This window comes from Lissotriton helveticus, chromosome 1_1, assembly GCF_964261635.1.
Source record: "Lissotriton helveticus chromosome 1_1, aLisHel1.1, whole genome shotgun sequence".
NCBI classification, from domain to species: domain Eukaryota; kingdom Metazoa; phylum Chordata; class Amphibia; order Caudata; family Salamandridae; genus Lissotriton; species Lissotriton helveticus.
In genome coordinates, this window is record NC_136057.1 from 275,212,332 (window position 1) to 275,226,978 (window position 14,647).

The following is a 14,647-nucleotide window of genomic DNA, read 5'->3' on the forward strand; positions in this document are numbered from 1 at the left end:
AACAAATCTTCAAGAAGAATGGCCAAAAAACTATGAACATGGGAGTCTAAGAAGGAGTTCTTCAATAGCTCGAATCCCAGAAACTATAACTGAAGAGACTGAGTCCAATGATGATAGTGGTATAGAGCCAAAAAGCCAAACTCTCAGCATATCAAAAAGAGCACGGGTGCCCTATCGCAGATACTCAGCGCCTGAATGGTAATACTATGTGGACACAGCTTTGGATTTCACTTTGGGAAACTTGTGCAACATAAATCTGAGCCTCCTTGAGAATAGAGTTTCGAGACTGATTTTAAAGATTATGACAAAGAAATGAAGGAACCTTAAGCCCACAAATTGAAGAAAATTGATGAACTGTGCCTGTTATATATTTGCTATTTTAGCTTTTTGTTTTACAGAAGATCAACCTTGGCCCGAGTGAGCTGCAGAAGGGTAGAGATAACATTTGGAAGAACATGAAGTAGGGTAAAGGATTGTTTGTTTATAAACTAAACTGCTGGAAAAAAGAAAAATGTAACTGCACCTAAGAAGCTACATACCAAAACATGTTACAAGCTGCTGGATTCAAGTGCACTTTGTGTGATGCAAAGAGAATGAATTACATTAGAAATAAGTGTAAATCATTTATGGGTTCAACTTTTGTAATAACAGGAATAATGATTACCATAATACTAATAGGATTTTATTTAAAAACTGAGTCAGAGACCACAGCAAAGATAGTTACTAATTCACCTACACGCAATATAAAGAAAGATCCATTTAGTTACTCATTTGTTAGATTATTAAACAGATGATTTCTCCACTAATGTTTATTCTAGGATAGTACAAGAATACACTAATGAAAAGATCTGTTGACCCGAAGCACTTGGCACAGAGTTGGAGATATATATTGTAAGACACGAGTTGAACTGTAAATTGAATACTCATTTTCCAGGCGATTGCTCCCAAGGAGCTGATTTAAAACCCGGGTTCTCACCCACTTATCAGCTGTCTCCCCCAGTCTCCTGGGACCAGACAGCTTAGAGTCCACTAGATACTGGTGTAAATTCTCTTGTACACATTGAATCAGACTGTGACCCTTGAGAATTAAATTGTACAGCCCCTCATAAGTACTCACCTGGTTACCTTTAATCCAGCCATCTAGTGCCTTCACTGAGATGTCTACAAAGCCCAACCAGGACTGTGTGTTTACTTTCTGGGTTTCCCTGAACTTCCTCCCCATCCCAACTTCATCTCCAGAGCAGTCATCCTGTACTTCTCTGGGGTATGACCAACTTTTCTGACTAAACATTTCATCATGTGAGTAGGATTCTGCCTCACTCCTTTCTAGGGTCAGGAGCCAATCCCTCCCAGCTATAGGGATTGATTCCCAAAAGAGTGAACCCCACTATTTGAAGTGAACCCTTCTCATGCTAAGTGCCCTTTCAAATTCAGTCAGTCATTTTTCGATGTGGTCCCCTCTTCTTACTTGGGAACTATCCCCTTGGTAAGCCTAGGATCAAACCCACCACTCCTAGACATCTCAGCAGCTTCCTCATTGTTGCTGCCACTATTTCTTCGTCCATCCTCCCTTGCCCACTTTTATTAGCTAGTTTCAGATTCTCCTTCTCTATAGCTATGGAAGCCAAATGAGCCTGCAGTTGTCTCTCTTCAAATGATAGCTGTGGTTCCTCTGCTGGGAGCCCTCCCTCCCTCCACCAGATTGCAGTGTGAACCTGGTACTGGAAGTTGTGGACATGTTGTCATCACCCTCCTACTGGAGGTTGTAGTAGGGGTCAGTCTCCCCTTCCCCTTCTCTCTCTGGAGCTAGATGTGCCCAGGCCTTAAGGGACTTAATCAGTTCTGCCTTCCTATTCTTATTAGCATTAGGTAGCGCCCTGGACCTGCACTGTACCCTGAGCTCAGCTACTGTGAGTTTGGACAGGGTAGCCAGAACAATCTCCATGGCATCCCTAGTTTTGGGTCACAAAACAACTTTGCAAGGCAGAGATAGAACAATTTAGTAAAATTAAAAATACCTTTAAAACAGTTTAGTTCAAATTTTAAAATGTAAATATTCAATTTTTGTTCTAAGTTAATTTAATGGATTTTTAAAGACCTTCACTAATTACTGTATGGTGTAGTTTAAACACAGGTACTAGTCACACCCCTGAACATCAGATGTTGGAAGGTGGTTAATTAGGAGGTGCACAATCACAATATAAGGTTCCGTCAACGTCTCAATAAATGATTCCCTTGCTCAGCCATTGGCAGCAGGCAGGCTTAACTTAGGACACAGGTATGTAAAGCATTTAAAAACACCATTACATTAAATAAATCAAAACAACACACAATAGCAATCCAACACCAATTTATAGAAATAGGAAATATTTTAATGTCTAAAATGACTCCAAAATTACAAAAATATAAGATGGGGAAGTGGAGATATGAATTTTATTAAATGAAATGTTTTTTAGTGCCTAAAAATGAAAAGTGCCAACTAGGGACATCTGGTCATGCTTCACCGGGACAAAGTCAAAGTTTGAGTGGCACTGTGATTGAGTGCAGGTCAGATGCACGGAGCAGGAGGCCTTGGTCAAGTATATACCTTCCCTCTCAGTTTTTTTTACTGCAGCTTTTTTTTTTACGTTGAACTCCTGAGACCAGTATCCAAGTCAACAACTGGACCTTGGTTCAGTGAACTTTCAGAGGAACAAACCTCAAATGCAGGCTGGGTCACGTTTGGCGTCAGAGGATTGACTCTCCACGACAAGTCGTTCAACTTATGGAGCTATTTCCAAAAAGTTCTCTAAACTTCAGGTACTTTTTCCAGAAGATGTATTTGCGGGTTCAAAGTGTCCAAAACACCAATTCAATCATCTAGAACCTCTGAGATGGTCCGTAGGATGTTGGGACTATGTTTACCATGATGCGCCTAGCCAAATTCTTAAACATCCACTGGAGGCTGTCAAGAGGCCGTCAAGCTCAGTTCTTCTAGGTGGAGATGATGCAGGTGGAGCTCTTTAACCTTCTACTTTCAGGAAGCCCACTCCTTCACTTTTAGAAGCTAGGCAAATTCCTTAGAGCTGTAGTCCTACTGTGAGCAGCAGGTGCAGTCATCCAGAGTACATGCCAGGGTTGCAGCAAGCGGTACAAAAGGGGGTGGTGATGGACGGAGCATCTGAATCAATCAAACACTCACACCCAGTCAAAAGATCTGGGTTTAATCAATCACCGTTCTTTAGCCCACTCTGCCACCCCAGTTCAGACATGGCTATATGCAAATCAGTCTGACCCTGTGCCTCATGGGAACAGTCCAGCCCGAACTGCCAAGCCATGACTTCCGTGGACCGGAAACAAGCATCCTGGGACCGGTTTCGGATGCACAATCCTCATCAGCCAGGCTATCTTTAATCCAGTGGCCAAGTGAGCAAGGGACTCATGTCTGAGCATACCCTGCCACACTTAGTGCGAACAAAGCGATACAAAAGGGGATGATGGACTGAGCGTTTGAGCAAATCAAACACTCACCCCCAGTCAACTGATCTGGGTTTAATCCATCACCATTCTTTAGCTCACTCAGCCACCCCAGTTCAGACATGGCCATATGCAAATCAGTCTGACCCTGTGCCTCATGGGAACAGTCCAGCCCGAACTGCCAAGCCATGTCTTCCCTGGACCGGAAACAAGCATCCTGGGAGCGGTTTCGGATTCACAATCCTCATCAGCCAGGCTATCTTGAATTCAGTGGCCAAGTGAGCAAGGGACTCACGTCTGAGCATACCCTGCCACACTTAGTGCGAACAAAGCGATACAAAAGGGGATGATGGACTGAGCGTTTGAGCAAATCAAACACTCACCCCCAGTAAACTGATCTGGTTTTAATACATCACCATTCTTTAGCTCACACAGCCACCCCAGTTCAGACATGGCCATATGCAAATCAGTCTGACCCTGTGCCTCATGGGAACAGTCCAGCCCGAACTGCCAAGCCATTTAAATTTTCTTGTGCCTTTTACATCTGTTACAAGCCTTCTTCCCCCTCTATTGTACTCCTTGCCGGCCCCTACAACACTCCTACCTGCCTCCATCAAGCCTTAACTGCTCTTCCTCCTGCATCTCTTTCTTGCCTCTTGTTTATGTGCCTTTGCAGCCCCATCCACCACCCCATACTCTCCCCCCCTTCCAGGACCTGCTTAATGGTGGCAAAGACAACCCTGTCCATGCCTAGACTGCACTCAGAGCCACAAACTGTTATCTGCTCTCCACATCAGTCTGTTCTGGTGGACTAATGCATCCACTGTCGGGCTTGTTTTTGACCTCATGATCACAGGTTCAAATCCTGTGCGCTTACTCAGCATTTTGTCCTCATAAAGTCGATAAAAAGAGTATCATTGAGTTGGGTAACAATGAGCATCTGTTAGTCAGTGCCAAGGTACCCTTGGGTGAATGTGCGCTTTACAAATACAGATGGTATGTTATGTTACCCTATAGTGCCTCTTTGATTGCTCCATCCGGGACATATCTCCTCCCATTGCTGCCGTGCTGCACCGCACACCTCGGTAGGAGCCTTCACCTGCATGAACTGCCAGTTTACCTACAGTAGCCAACTAAAACACCCCAAGCAAGCACACCCACTGTCATCAAAACTCCTTTCTAACACCACACGCCTACTACAAACTCTCACCCCAATACTCACTCGCGTGCATGGTTCTCAACACACAATCTCTTAGAAACCATGCACCTGAAATCTGGGACCTACTGAGCAGCAGCTCACCGAACCTACTCTTCCTGATAAAAACCTGGCTTGACGCCACATCTGCACCTGGCATTGTTGCAGCAATTCCAGGGGCTACAACATTGAACAACAGGACCGTCTTCATCTACAAAGACTAAGTCAAGTGCTCTGCGTCCACAGAGAACAACATCCCATTCATAGAACACCTGCACTTCATGTTACAAATCTCAGAAACTTCACCTTGAGTGGAATCATCGCTTACCAGACATCAGGGACCTCTCTCACCATTGACTCCAAAGCCTTCTCACCAGGCTCAACTTCCACATAGTAGAGAGGACTGATCCCTGCTCAGCAGCACTTTGAAAGCCTGAACAGTATTGGACTAACCCAGCTCAACAAGCTGAAAGCCCCTAGCACAGATCAACACAACCCCACAGACATCCTCAACAAGGACATCACCATCTTCAACAACTGGATCAAGTACTGTGCAGATGCCCTGGCACCCATTAACCCCATCAAGAACAGAAGAACCAACAAGCAGGCTAGCTGGTACTCAGAGGACCATCAAGACTCTAACCTTGGGGGTAAACTTATCTCCGAACACCCCTGTCTCTCCCCCTACATCTTCGTCCTCTAGTACCCACTACCCGCAGTCTACTATCCCAGTTCTCTTGGGAACGAGCATACTCCCCCTTTACCCGACATCACCTAGACCCCCACAACAACTAACATCTATCCTCCCTGATCACGCCACCCAATACCCTGACCCTTCACCCCTCTACTGCATGTTGATTAACTGCCGATCCGCATCTTGCCACGCAACGGATATTGCAGAAACCATTCTCAATGAAAACATTGACATAGCATTCCTAACTGAAACCTGGCTCAACCCCCACTACACTCCTGTCCTTGCTCATTCCTCCTGGATATTCCATCATTAGGAAAGACAGAATCGAGCAAATAGGATGTGTCCTTGCCCTAATCTTTAAAGAGGAACTTAGGGCCCGATGTAGGTCGGTCGGTAACGGCCGAAAATACCGATTTTCGGCCGTTACCGAGCGGAATCGAACCATCGGGATGTAGGAGCCTGAAATCCGTCATAATCGGTAAATTACCGAATCGGTAATTAAACCGAATCGGTAAAATCTCCAGGGCAGAAGAAATCCGGAACCCCAGGGAATGTTGGAGGTAAATCTGGAGAGCCCTGTGAACATCCAAGGAAGGGGGAACAAGGGAATCAACCTCAGCAGGCAAATCAGGAAGAATCACTCCTGCTGCAAATGAAAACTCCAAGAAACCTTAGGCAGGAAAGCTGCATCAAGCCGCAAAACGACCTGATCCGAGAGGAAGTGCAAATAAGGAAATGAAATGAGCAAGGCACCCAAATCATCCAACCGGCAAGTGGAGGTAATGGCCAAGAGGAAAGCCACCTTAGCAGAGAGCCACAACAAATCCCCCTCCATCAAAGGCTCAAAAGGGAGCAACTGTAGACCACGCAAAACAGTAGGTAAATCCCAAAAAGGAATGAGAACAGGAGAAACCAGTCGACTAAGCCGAAAGCTCCAAAGCAGCCGACTAACCAAAGGGGCATCACCCTTCAAGGAGGCCCCGGGGCCCTGACAAGCACGGACCGCCACCCACCGAGCAGACAACATGGAAGTGGAAAGGTCTTTCAAAAAGCCATCTCGGAGAAATTACAACACAGAAGTAGGAACCCCCAGTACAGAATCCACCCCATGAGAAGAACACCAAGAAATAAAAGAACCCCAATGATGACCATAGCACTTAAGGGTCGAAGGGCGGCGAGACAACTGGATGTCACGAGCCACCACAGACAAACAGCCCAAAGACTTCAACGTCAACCGCTCAAGAGCCAAGCCATCAGCTGCAAACGACAAAGAAAAGGCAGAGACAGGAACGGAAACTGTAGAGGAGCCGGACAAACCAACCCTCCGCCAGCCGCAACAGGAGAGGAAACCAAAGGCGGCGAGGCCAGAAAGAAGCAATCAACAGGACCGAAACTTTCTCCCCCTGAATCTTCTGCAGCACCCTCGGGAGGAGGGGAATGGGAGAGAAGGCAGAAGGCCAGGGATTCGAAATAGCATTCAGCACCCAAGCCTGAGGACACAGCACCGCCAAACAAAAATGGGGTAGGAAAGAGTTGTGAGGAGATGCAAAAAGATCGATCCATGGAGTCCTGAACCGAAGGCAAAGGGACTGGAACAGAGGAAGAGAGAGATGGTACAGGACAGAAGATGGAAGGTTGCAGCTCAAAGCGTCCACATGAAATTTCAACTGTCCTGGAATGTTCACCGCCCTCAAGGCCAACAGATGAGATTCCACCCAAGCACAAATCATGGAGGCCAACATGTTCAGAGATGCACACCTGGTCCCCCCCTGACGGTTCAGGTAATAACGAGCCATCTGGTTGTTGGTACGAACCAACAGATTCGTCCCAAGGAGATGAACCTGAAAGAACTGCACCACTTCCCAGATGCCCCCCAACTCCCGCCAGTTTGAGGAATGGGCGCCGTACCCCCGAGACCACTAACCCTTGGCTTCCAAGGACCCCAAAGTGGCCCCCAAACCCCAAAGACTGGCATCCGTCGTCAACAAAAGGGGAGGAGGAAGATAAAACCGCACCCCCTTCTCCAGATTGGAATTGCTAAGCCACCAGTCCAAGTCCTGAATCAGAGCAGGAGAGAAAGGAACCAGAGCCTCCTAATCCTCCCGGGAGGGGTCCCACCGAGCCAACAGATGAGTCACTAAGGGCTTGAGATGGAGGCGAGCCCAAGGAACGACATCAGTGGTCGCAGCCATCAATCCCTGGACCCGCAACAAAACACGAGCCGGGGCAGAGGGACGACTCAACAGATCCCGCAACAGGAGGGAGAAACACCGCCCCCAGAGAGGTATCAAACAGACGCCTGATAAACTGAAGTCTCTGAACTGGATCCAGATCAGACTTGGCCAATACCTTGGTAAAAGTCCAGCAGTGGAGAGGTCGAACTGCAGAACCTGAATCTGGAAATGCATGCCCTGGACTGCAAACCTCAGGAACCGCTGACTGGCAGGATGGACCGGAACGTGAAAATAGGCGTCCTCTAAGTCCAGGGAAGCCCAAAAATCGCCCTCCTGGATGAGGGAGATGACGGGCTGCAACTTGACCATCCAAAAATGATTCAACCGCACAAATTTGTTCAGGTTACAGAGATTCAATATGGGGCGGAAGGAACCCTCGGGCTTTGGAACCAGAAACAGATAGGAATAGAACCCCAGGCCCACTTCCTCCACTGGAACAGGCACCACTGCCCCTTTCCGTAACAACATGGCAACACCGGACAACATGGCAGATCATCGCACGGGGTCTCTTGACAATGGGGTAACCAGAAAACAATTGAGAGGGGGAGGGCTCCGGAAGGGATTCTGGTAACCCCACCTGGTGACAGACAAGACCAATTGGTCAGAAATGAAACCAGACCAACAGACCAGAAACAAACGGAGACAAGCCCCCACAGCGGCATAGTCACTTCTGTCCTGCACCAGAGGGAGGCTGTTGCTGCTGAGGCCGGGATTTATAATGGAATGCGGCCCCCCGACCTCGGGCCTGACCATGAAAGGGCTGGGAGGACAAAAACCCTTGAAACCCTTGCTTCTGGAAGAAAGACCTTTTCTTAGGAGCAGGCTGAAAAGGCTTAAATTAAACACCTTATTTTCCTCTGCAGAGCACTGCACCATCGTATTTAAAGCATCCCCAAAGAGACAGAGACCTTCAAAAGGCAGTTTATGGACTAAGGCCTTCTGTGCAGCCTCATGACACCAAGGGTTTGTCCACAGAGAACTCCTTTCAGCCACCGCTGCCCCAGCAGCCGAGGGGAGAGACCACAAGGAATCAAAAGTGACGTACGAGAGGAATTGTGCCAAGACCTCCATTTGAGCCAACTCAGGAGTAGGGTCCCCCTGATCCTTAAGACAGTCAAACAACTTCTCGAAATCCTTAAGCAGGACCTGCGATGCATAGGCTAGCACACACCCCAAAGTGAGAAGCAGCTTAAGAACGTTTGGGAGCAGACTCCACCTTACGTTCCACCGGATCGGACAGGGAAGCCTGCTCTGAGGACAAAGAGGAAGAGGAGGTAGCCCTAGATGACAAAAGAGAATTAACTTTCGGAATCGCAGGAAACTGGGAATCAAAGTCCGCCAGGCAATACCGCTTCCCCAGGAATCACGGAATACCCTGCTTATCCACCTTAAGCCACTCTTTTGTGAGGATATCCTTCAGGACATCATGGAAGGGGATGTCATCCACCACAGAGGAACTATACTGTGCGTAAAATCCTTCCTCAGCCAGGGATTTAGGGTCAAACCCAAACACCTCTCGAATATGGACCAGCATGCCAGAAAAAACCTTGCCCTGGACGTACTTTCCCTTAGGGGAATTGTCCATGTCTTCCTCATCATCCTTAGCCCGCTTAGCTGCAGGCTCCAGCAGAGCAGACTGGACCGCAGAATTAATCAAGTCCTGTAAATCTGCGCTAGAAATCTGCAAGACGTCATCCTTCTGCAGTTCCTGAACATTATGCTGCTTTGAAATCGCTTTAGCAGGCGCAGGTGAAGAAGCCCCCTCACTCATGGCGAGAAATCCAGTGTCAAACAAACCACAACTCACCACACAATGAAAGGAAGTGCCCGGCAATCTCCAATAAATACTGCCCCATAACACCCAATCACGAAAAGGTGAGACTGGTGAAGGAAATAAAAAAGGGCAGCCCTGTAGTCTCCACCCACAGTCACAGATCAAAAAGATAATGGATAATGGCCACGGGGGCTGGACGCTGCACGAGTGCCCCAGCGCCGGAACGACCCGGTGCCAGGAAACCATAAAACTCCCCGCCCCAGCCCAGCACATGACCGGGGAGTGTCCCTGACCCCAGAACAGGAGCGCGGTCGACCGGAATACCGGAGCAGCCACGCCAATATAATAACAAGAAACAATGCAGAATACATTAAAACTGCAAATTATACACTTGCAACACCGTACTGAAGAAAATCCAGATCAGGAAACAGGAACCGGGAACACCAGCGTGCCGACCGCTGTCACAGCAGAAAAAACAGGCATGGCGGTAAGTGGGTAGGGCTTATGTAAGTTTATGAGTACTGGCGTTGTGATTGGCTGGGTGGAGGCAGAGCTGCCTCATGTAGTAAGGACTAGGACAGGTAGGACCCATGAGGGGGTAATGCACCATACTGACTGTGAAAGCTGTGGCAGCCCAGTGCGCGCTGCTCCGGGCAGGCTTGGGCGCTGGCTTAGCTGTTCACAGCTAGAGCTGCTTCTGCAACAATGCTACAATGATACCGGACAGAGTTGCGCTGGCATTATTGAACATGTACTGAGGTTACGTTACGAGTCAGTGCCCAATCATTGCTGTCAGTCAGATGAGGTAAAAATTTGAGTTTTTCAGACACAATTTAATAGCCAGTTGACAGGGTTTATGAGAACGTTTTGGCTGATGGCAGCAATGTCATCACACCTCAACCGTGGTAATGATACCTGCGACCGGACCCGACCCCACGGGCGACTGCCGCCATGGTTCCTCAACAGTCTTGATCTCACCAGTCCAGTGTGCATCTGAGCCTCAGAGTCGTCGCTGCGGCCGGCCACCATGCCCACTAAATTGCCCTCGCTGCAAAGAAGCAGTCAGGGCCTAGCCAGGAGCGAGGTAAGTTGTTAAGTAAGTAAGTAAGTAAGTTGCTCATGCTTCCTGATAAAAATTTGCAGATTTTTTTGCACGCGCGCAGTCATGATCATCAGATTCATTTCAGTTCAAAAGGTTTATTCGATTTGTAAGACAAACCATATAAGCAGAACAAATTTACATATATAACATACATTTCTAAAATGACATCAAAATCACTAAGTCTAAAAACTATCTAAAAACCGTCATAGGCATAGTATATATTATTCTAAAAACACAATTTGATCAGTAAAATTTAGGGTTTGGACAATACACATTCTTTTACCCGATAAAAACTAAATTCATTAATAGTACTGTTAGACCTGGCATCTTTGGCATGGTTTCCCCTATCTTTTTGCCTCTACCTCCTGTATTTTTGATGCTGTGCTGGATTTCGTTTTTGCTGGTTTAGATGCTTTGGACACTCTGCCACTGCTGATCAGTGCCAGAGTTGAGGCCCTGCCTGTTTGGGACTCGCTTCCGTGTTCAGACCGACCACAGGCCCCTCAGATGGTTAATGCAAATGAGGGGTGAGAACCCAAAACTGTTGAGGTGGTCCATCTCCCAACAGGGGATGGACTTCACGGTGGAACACCGCCCTGGCACAGAACACGCCAATACTGATGGTCTGTCCAGGTTTTTCCGCCTTAGTGAAGAGAACTCCGAAGAGGGTGGGCAGTTCTCCCCACTTTCAGCTGGAGGGGACACGTGTTAGACCTGGCATCTTTGGCGTGGTTTCCCCTATCTTTTTGCCTCTACCTCCTGTATTTTTTATGCTGTGCTGGATTTCGTTTTTGCTGGTTTAGATGCTTTGGACACTCTGCCACTGCTGATCAGTGCCAGAGTGTAAGTGCTCCCTGTGTAAATTATTATTCTGATTGAATATACATGTTTGGCATATTTGTATCACTATGAAGTCCCTAGTAAAGTGCACTGGGTGTGCCAGGGCTGGTGATGACAAATGCTACTGGTGGGCCTGCAGCACTGATTGTGCCACCCACAGGAGTAGCTCTAAAATGGTGTCTCAGGCCTGCCACTGCAGTGCCTATGGGCAGTTTAGAACTGCCATGTCCTCCTGGTCAGTGTCCCCACTGACCAGGCCTAACCCTTCCCTTTTTGTGTACATCAGTCACCCCTATGGAAGGCCCAAGGTACCCCCCTGGGCAGGGTGCAGTGTATGTAAAAGGTAGAGCATGTACTAGTGCAGGTGACATGCTCTGGTAGTGAATGGCAGCCATTTTCGTTTTTCACTACTGTAAGGCTATCTTGCTCCATAGGTTAACATGGGGGATGCTGGCTACGGTGGTTAACAGCATTTCTTCCCATAGGAACAAGATAGGACATAAGTATCTAGTATCCCTGAACTCAGAATTTAATAACACATCTTTTAGGAAAGGTTGTTTTTAAATCCTGTGTTTGAGAACAGCACATTTAGAAAGTTGCTGTTCTCTTGTCTGACCCTTCTGTGTGCCTGGGCCTGTTTGTGTATTGACTGTCTGGTTTGAGAGTGACAGGGGCTGGGGGATTCCCCAGGAGGCTGGATGAGTCAGCACTAGGCTGAATGACTGCAATTGCAACTGGAGTGGTGGGAGGAGTTAGCACCTGGGCTGAATAGGGCTGTGCCTGCCTTCCACGATGCTGGCTCCGCCCCCCTGCTGGGCGGCTGAGGACCCTGCCCCTCACTCTGAAAGGAAAGATGCAGCCAGCAAAACAAAGTGCTCAGGATCCACCCAGAACTGGTTCAGACCGGGCTCAGGGCCCACATGCACCAAGAGAACAAAGACTTTAGGGGTATAAGTACAGGACCCCTGACAACAGAAAATTAGATCATCCTGGAAATCAAGAAGGAACCTCTACCAAGGAGAAAGCTGAAACTGAAGAAGGAAGATTGTCCTGCTGTTGCTCTGCTGGACTGACCTGTTGCTTTGCTGCCAAGGAGAGGGGAAGGACTTTGCTGCTGAGCTGTGTCCCCTGTCTTGAAGGAATCTCCAAGGGCCTGAGAAGAGCTGGCTCCCTGTTTTGAAGTCCCAGGAACAAAAGGACTTCACCCCCAGCTTCCCTGAACTCTGCTGAGAGAGTTCTGTCCTTCCTAGAGTGCTTGATCCAGTTGTGGGGCCTCTGGAAGTTGTACCTGTGCTGGGAAGCTTGAAACTAAGCTTGAGCGACTTTTGAAACTGAAAAGTGTCGCATCGCTCGCTTGCGGAGCGCATCCCCGACAGTGCGAGAAGTTTCCCACCGCTACGGAGGTCGAGATCGTCGCAGCGCCTGACGCCGCTGCCAGAGACTTTGCATCCTTCGTTTGCGGGACGCACCAGACCGGTGTGGGAGAATCGAACATCGCTGCGAGTAACTTCGCAGAGCCTGTCGTCGCTGGGTGAGATCGCCGCACCGCTTGCTTGCGGACCGCATCACGTCGCTGCGACCATCGTCGCAGAATCAACGTATCGAGGAGCTGCGAGAGAGAGGATCCCCGCTGGACCGCGCATCGTCGCCCCGGAGATCGTCGCAGCCCCTACGAGATCGTCGCATCGTGCCTTTGCGAGAACAGACTTCCTACGGAACCTACGCATCGGAATCCATACAAGTGGCCTTCCTCCCCATACAGACCGGATTCGTCGCATCACGCCCGCTGCTGCAGCGGGACTGTCGCATCGCCTCCCCAGGGTCTCAGGAGCAACGCATCGCTTGTTTTCCACCGCACCAGCTTCTGCTTTTGGAACTTTGTTGCAACTAAAAGGTACTGTGAGTAAACGTGGCGCAACTGTGAACTTTTCACGCATCAGTAGAGAATTATATCGCAACGTAGAGAATTCTAACGCAACCTTAAGAACTCCTTTTGAAACCATATTCTTGAACTGTGTATGTTGGATTTTTGTCGTTTTGGTCTTGTGTAGTTTCGATTAAAAATACCTTTATTTTTCTAAACTGTTGTGGAGTCAGTTTGTGGTGTTTTCACTGTGTTACTGTGAGTGTTGGTACAAATAATTTACGCATTGCCTCTGGTTAGCCTAGACTGCTCGTGCCAAGCTACCTAGAGGGTGAGCAGGGGTTATCTCAGAGGGTTATCTCCTTGCCCTGACTAGAAGCAAGGGTCCCTATTTGGACAGCGGTACCTACCTCTGCCAACTAGAGACCCCCAGATCTAACAAGTATATACATATATACAGACAAATATACAGACAGGAAGCCAAAATTAAAACAGAGCACAGTCAGATGTATCAAATGACTATGGCTTTCCTGGCAGCTGTACATTTTAGTATAAATGATGCTACAAAAAAACAGGTATCCAAATCCTTTAAGGAGTATAATAGCTGTAAAGCATTCTTCGTAGAACGAACATTATTTTTTAAAAAGACAGGTTTTAGGTATATTACCCTAAAATGATGATAAAATGTGCAAAACAATAAAAAATGACAGCAACTCTGACGTGAGATGTTATCACAAGGACATACGGTATCAGATCTGGCTTTCATTACAGGGAATGCAACAAGATGGTGTACGATTCCCAACCTTAAGCGTGTTAAAACAAACCGGTGGGAATTACGAGTGACGCCAGAAAGATAAGGTTGGAAACCGGTAATTAGATTGCAATCTCGGTAAAACATCACAGATTGTAACGTTCCAGACACCCTTTCATGACACTCCTTTTTATAATTTAAAAACCTTTGTTTTATGACATTTTTGGGGATAGAAACGACAGATTTAGGATCAAGAAATATGTCAAGCTGAAATAAGAGGTGAAACCAACAGTGTATATACTTGAGCCACATAATGCGTGAGGAGTGGTCCAACCTAAGAGTGTCAGGAATTATCTCCTGGGTAAATTGTGTTTCAGTCTTGGCCCAGATTGAGCGCCATAGCAGCAGAGGACGTAGTGCTGCTAAATCCGAAATAAATTTGATTCCGACTTCTTCATGGATCAGTTCTACTGATGCTGAAGGTGGAACACATAGCAGATTTCTGAGGAACTTGTTTTCATCTCTCTGCACATTTGGGCCAACACAATGTCCCCACACCCCCGCACCATACAGCGCTGATGTGACACATCTTACATTATAAATGTTCATCATATCTTTGATACTCCTCACCCCAAGTTTAGATGAAAATTTAAAAATACTGTTGGTGGACCTCATCATTTTTAAACTGATGTTGTCGAACTCAGGTTGCCATGTACCATTGTTTGCATAGGTAATTC